The sequence below is a fragment of the Cupressus sempervirens genome, chromosome 7 (genome assembly GCF_028749045.1).
Source record: "Cupressus sempervirens isolate cs-2001-9-10 chromosome 7, ASM2874904v1, whole genome shotgun sequence".
Lineage (NCBI taxonomy): Eukaryota > Viridiplantae > Streptophyta > Pinopsida > Cupressales > Cupressaceae > Cupressus > Cupressus sempervirens.
The window spans coordinates 791,889,343-791,895,964 of NC_143124.1; the positions used below are offsets into that span (position 1 = coordinate 791,889,343).

Sequence of the window (6,622 nt, forward strand, 5' to 3'; positions counted from 1 at the left end):
AACAAATCTAATTTTAATTTTCTTCCAATATAATGTTACTATTTTGATTTTTGATGAATTAAATTTAGTTGTACTTATTTTTTATTTAATATTGTTAATTTCAAATACACTTAGTTTCATTTAAATTTAATTAATAGAAATAAGATAAATATATTTATTGTTTAAATTATAGATAAGCTATAAAATTGTTATTAAATGTTTCTACTTTATAAGTCTAGTCAAAATTCAACTTCTGAATTTGATCAGATTTTGACTTCTAATTGAGATATTTTACTCTATCATTTATAATTGTGTGACTTTCTAAGAAAATGTCAAAAACAAAAAGTATGTTATTGAGGCTTAAAGACTTTGTAGATCTACATGTAAAGTAATACTTTGCTATTGTGAATATAAACCATATAACTTGACAAGTCAAAATATGAGGCCTTCTAGATTTATCGAAAAAATAGGCTTGAAGTCATTCTCATTCACACGATAAACTCTATTGATGATCTTGACTTTATCTGAATGTTTCATGTATTATAGGAATCAGTATTGCACAAGGTTCCTCTGTGTTAGAATAATGTTTGTCCACAGTGCTCAGTAGTTGAGCATTTAATGCCAAGTCTAGAAGAGTCTTGAAATAGCTCTATAACTCATCCTAGATATTTTCATCTTCCTCTACGTATTAGTTTAGAAGACTCCAAAAGTTTGCTTCAGTTATAAATGCCCGGCCATTAGTAGATAGATGTATGAAGAAATTGGTGTAATGAAAAGTTATGTTTGTATAATTTTTTTTGTTCTAGTCTATTGTCTTACTTTGTTTCTTTACATTTTTGTGCTGCTGTTATATAATCATTCCAACATGGTATCAGAGAATATTATGATTCATGGGTTGTGTTATTTTTGTTGTTATATGAAACTCTAATTTGTTTGCAGATCTAAAGTTCTGTAATGCCTAGATTGTTGGTTGTAAAGAAATTTGCCTGGATAAGAGAATGTTGCTATGAAAAACTAGCAAAAGTCTGATTTAATAAAATGATTGGCCTAGTTGGAAGAAAGAGCAAGCATTGTTTTGGAGCAGACAGTTCATAAGGATTCCTATTGCCTTATGAAAGAAAATGCAACTCTGAAAAATAATAATAATAATAAAGGCACCACTGTGTTTACAGAGCACACTGAAGTGTATTAAAAAAAGGTTATGTGCCTTCAGTAGGAGATTGAAGCCTTTAGCTCTTGACCAAAGTTGAAAGAGATCAAAGTTTGCAAATCACTACTAAGAGTGTCATAAAAAATGAATCAGGGTAAGCATGAAATTTGATGGCAATTGTTGATGTTAACAAAGGGTGTTAAGAATTGCATATCTCACAATAATCAAAATTAGAAATAGAAGAGTGTAGTTTAAAGGTTAGTTTGGATTGAAAGGTTACGGTTAATAAAACAATAATTGTTTGGTAAATATTTTTTTTTAAAGATTTGAGATATTGTAAAGAAATTGACAAAAGAGAGAGACTGTTTAATCTCAATGGGAAAAGCTAGAAGAGTTAAAAAGGAGAAGACCAATAATTTGGAAGACGAATTAATGAAGGTAAAGAAATAAAATACAATAGTAATATGTGAAAATGATGTTTTGCAAAGAGAATTGACAAAGCTAAGAAATGAACTAAGTGTAGAAAGATGTAACTTTCTAGATCATATCAGTGTTTATATAGATGCAAATGATGAACTAGAACAAAAACTAAAGTTGTTTGATGATGTTAAGAAAAGAAATGAAGAATTGGAGAGAGAAATGAAGAAATTAGAAGAAGAGAATGGATTGTTAAAAGATGAATTAAATCAATCACTCACTTTGAGGAATGAATGCTTGAAGACAAAACCAATATGTGATATTTCATGTAGTACAGAAGATTTGGAATCAACACTTGATAAATGTGTTTTTAAAGATGATAACGAATGTAAAAAAGAAAAGGACAATGTGTTCACAAATAATACTATTTGTGATAATAAATATCATGAAGAAAATGGGTTACAAAGGTAAAGGATTAGGAAAACATGAACAAGAAATCATAGAACCTATTCTACCAACAATGAGACCAAAGTATGAAGGACTAAGATATACAACAGATTTTTAAAAAAAAGTTATTGGTCTAAACAAATTTGTTCAAAGTAAACAATGTATGCAATGTTCAAATTGTAATCGGAAAGGACACACGAAAGACAAGTGTTGGGATCTACATCCATGTAATATTTGTGGTTTAAAGAGTCATAGTGAAAAAATGTGTTGCAATAGAGAGTGTAAAAAAATTTCTTTGGAGAAGTGTTTAAAAATAGACTTTGGATGGAGCTATGGATCAAGTTGGCAAAACATCATCAGTATGATCAAAGGTTTGTTTAAGTACAAATGTTCAAGTGTGAGCAATAATAAAAATCCATCAAAGTATGAATTCTCAAGAAGGATTACAAATAGTTTGAGCAAATCAAAATCATTCTCCAATAACATCCACGAAAAGTGAGATTTCATAAAGGAGAAAATCCTAAAGATAGTTTCTCCATCATCAAGATGATATTTGTGTCAAAAATTCAAAGAGTTTGTGGTAATCCAAAACCACTTGATTGGGTGAAAAACTTAAAGCAAAAAGAAATTGTGTTAGTTGGAAAATTCCAAATGGTTATGGGTGAACTAATTAAAAATCCAAAGCATAATGACAAAGTGATAATGATAAAGGGAACCAAAATCTAATGTTGTAAATGGGTACCTAACAAGGCTTAATATTTGAATTAATTTATCCCACATATAGATCCATTAGTGGTAGAAATTAAGGGAGGGTGTTAGAATAATGTTTGTCCATAGTAGTTGAGCATTTAATGCCAAGTCTATAAGAGTCTTGAAATATTTGTACAACTCCTAGATATTTTCATCTTCCTTTACGTATCAGTTTAGAAGACTAGAGAAGTCTGCTTCAGTAATAAATGCCTGGCCATTGGCAGACAGATGTATGAAGAATTTGATGTAATGAAAAGTTATGTTTGTATAATTTGCTCTGTTCTGGTCTATTGTCTAACTCTGTTTCTTTACATTTTTGTGCTGCTGTTATAGAATCATTCCAACAGTCTGACTCATTCTCTCCCGTTCAATCTTATAACGATCTATATGAAGTGTTTCTGCACCCCATTTTCCCTTACAGCAGATACAATCTGATCAGAGCCATGGCTTTGTATATTCTGATGCCCATCCTTGTGCTGAATCTATTTGTTCAAGCACAAGCCCACACGAATTTCCTCTTCAACGGTTTCAATTCCTCCACACTTGACGAGGTCGAGCATTCCACGATCCGATCCGTTGCCATCTGCCTCACAAACCAATCACAACACATCTCTGGCAGAGTTTTATATCCTCACCCAATCCAGATGAAACAACCCACCTTTAAAAAATGGGTGTTCATCATTTAGCACCACATTCGTATTTGCCATACTTCCTTTCACCCACGATCCTTCACTCAGCGGTCACGGAATGGCGTTTTGAATGACGCCCAGCAACTCAAACCGGAAAATTCATCAACTCAGTTCCTCGGCCTGCTGAACAATTCAATCAACGGAAAGCCTCAAAATCATCTCTTTGCCATCGAGTTCGACACGGTCGAAAGCAGCGATGTGGAGGACATCGACGGCAATCATGTCGGTGTCGATCTCAACGACCTCAAATCAATAAAATCTCAGCCTGCGGGGTACTGGATTAATGACAACATGATGTATCCACTTGATCTCAACAGTGGAAAGAACATCCAGGCTTGGATGGATTACGATGATGCCCAACAGCAATTGAATGTTACAATTGTGGAAGCCGGTTCATTTCGACCCAAGAAGCCTCTTTTATCTCTCCAAAACTTGAATCTTTCCGACATCTTGACTGAAGAAATGTATGCGGGTTTCTCTGCAGCAACGGGAACAGTCGCTGAAGATCACTGTGTTCTCGCTTGGAGCTTCAGCACGAATGGATCTGCAGCTAAATTGGATGTATCTCATCTTCGTTCCTTGATTACGGGAAAGAAATCCAACAAGGGAGTTATAGCCGGTATAACTACAAGTGTACTACTGGTTTTGATTCTTTTGATTGCAGCTGCGGTTTTTAGGTGGAAGAGAAACAAGTACAGAGACATTAGACAAGAATGGGAGATGGAGTATTGGCCTCAGATTTAAATACAGGGATTTGCATATTGCAACCAAGGGCTTCAGAGAAGATCAAGTTGTGGGCTCAGGAGGCTTCGGACAGGTGTACAAAGGAGTTCTCCTTTCTAGTGGCCAAGAAGTCGCTGTAAAATCCATCTTCAGGGAAACCACCGAAGGAATGAAGGAATTCATAGCTGAGATTTCGAGCCTTGGGCGTTTGCAGCACAGGAATCTTGTGCAAATCAGAGGGTACTGCAGGAGGGAAGCGAAGTTGTTCATAGTGTACGACTACATGCCCAATGGAAGCCTGGAGAAGATGTTGTTTGATCAGAAGAAGAAGAAAAGCCTGCTGACGTGGGCTCAGAGGTACAGGATCTTGAGGGACGTGGGTGGAGGATTGTTGTATCTTCACGAAGGGTGGGAGAAGATTGTGGTGCACAGAGACATCAAATCTAGTAATGTTTTGTTAAATTTTGAATTCAATGCAAGGCTTGGAGATTTTGGGCTTGCCCGTCTCTACGAGCACGCAGAAAACCCAAGAACTACGAGAGTTATGGGTACTCTTGGGTACATTGCACCGGAGGTTGTACATACAAGGAAGGTAGCTCCCAGTTCAGATGTGTTCAGCTATGGTATTTTAATGTTGGAGGTTGCTTGTGGGAGAAGGCCAGTGGATCCTTCTCTCGATGCTTCAGAGATTGTAATGGTGGAGGGAAACTCATGGATGCAGCGGATCCCAATCTTGGTGGTGAATTTGTTGAAGATGAGATGGAGAAAGTTCTCAAATTGGGACTTTTGTGCTGCAAAATAAGGCCGGAGATGAGACCTTCCATCAGACAAGTATTGCAGATAATTGAAGGGGAAGTGGGCGTTCCTAGTTTAGATGCATATGAGATGAGTAGGGGGAGCAGAGATTCATTTGCTTCGACTTCCGCCTCTCGAGAGGTACAGTTGTTTACCTCGACTTCCATCTACGGTGAAGGACGACCATTTACTAGTGGAAAATCTCAACAAAAGTAGTTTACGGTTTGGTAATGGTAACCATGTCAGATTTTAATGGGAAGGGTGGTTCTTTTGTTCAGCAGAGCGTCCATTGTTCTGATGATGTATTATATGATTTTCTACTATGGCAGAGGATTAAATTCCAATTTAATGTACAGGTTTTTAATGTGTGACCTCGCTTACAAAGTTTAAATCTGTTTAGAACAGATCATTCTGGATCATAAAAAAATCAAGATCAAGACTTATTTGCATTTCCCTCGTCTCTAAGTGTACCATGTAAAAAACTGAAAGTAATGAAAAAGCTATACATTGGGGCAATCTACATAAACAAAATGACCGACCTCTATCAAAGTATTTTCTGAAAGTAAAATTTTGTTGGTGCAATGTTTAAAAAATGGAGAAAATATATTAAAATATTTGAATCATTCTAAATTATAAATTACCTCTCTTCCCGAGTGACCTCCCGGGAAGTCCCAGTGCTTCACCCTTGTGAGCATCACCTAGATCCAATGAGTGCTAAGTGTTCCATTTATTCTCATGAGAGATGGATTCATGTTGAATCACTACTCATGAAACATGGGTCAATGAGTTTGACTCAAAATCACAAGTTAAATCCTGATAGCCATATCCCTACCTTTCTCTATCCAAGTATTTTGTAAAAGTAAAATTTTGTTGTTGCAATGTTTTAAAAAATGACAAAATATATAAAATATTTGAATCATTCTAAATTATTATTTAATTTAACAAATAAAAGTAATTATTATTAAGTATTATTTTTTCAACTATTTCACTTGTGTGTTAAATGAGAAGATTGTAATACTTAAAAGAGACTTACTATAAAATTATTGTCAATTTAAATTATAAATGATCAAATTTTTATTTAACAAGAAAATGACATTTCTTTGCCTTTTTATGTTTTTATCATTTATTAATATAAATTTGTTAGTAATCACTTCACATTAGCTTTTCATTATTGAAAATTTATTGATTTTAAATTTCTAAATTAGAAAAAATGTGGGACACACTATTGTTATTTTGAATCTCTTTCTTTAATACATTATTTTATTGTTTTTCTTTCTTTTTATTCACCAAGTCAACCTTTTGTGATCCTCATTTTTAAGTGTCAAAATTTTTAAGTCTATATTTATAAATAATTACTATCCATAGAGATATTTAAAAATAGGATAAGAACACTTAAATTTTAGGTTAAAGAAGTCTTTATGTGCTTTAAGACAAGCTCCAATAGATTATGTATGCAACATTGTTGAGTATTTTAAAACTCGATGTTTCAGTAAACATCCTTGTGATACAATATTATATGTGAAATAATTTGATGAAAATTACATAATATTTGTTATCATGCATATTGATGAACTTATTATCACAACAAACAAGTACACAATTAATGATGGAAAGTTGAATTTAAGGATATAAAATGACTTTTTGGGTTTCTTATACCACTTTCTTGGCATCT

General features: G+C 33.9%; 1 pseudogene; it reads left to right on the top strand.

Annotated features, from left to right (window-relative positions):
- The first annotated feature begins 3,136 nt into the window (after positions 1-3,136).
- On the top strand, positions 3,137-5,275 carry LOC149549722 (L-type lectin-domain containing receptor kinase SIT2 pseudogene; annotated as a pseudogene).
- The last annotated feature ends 1,347 nt before the right edge of the window (positions 5,276-6,622 follow it).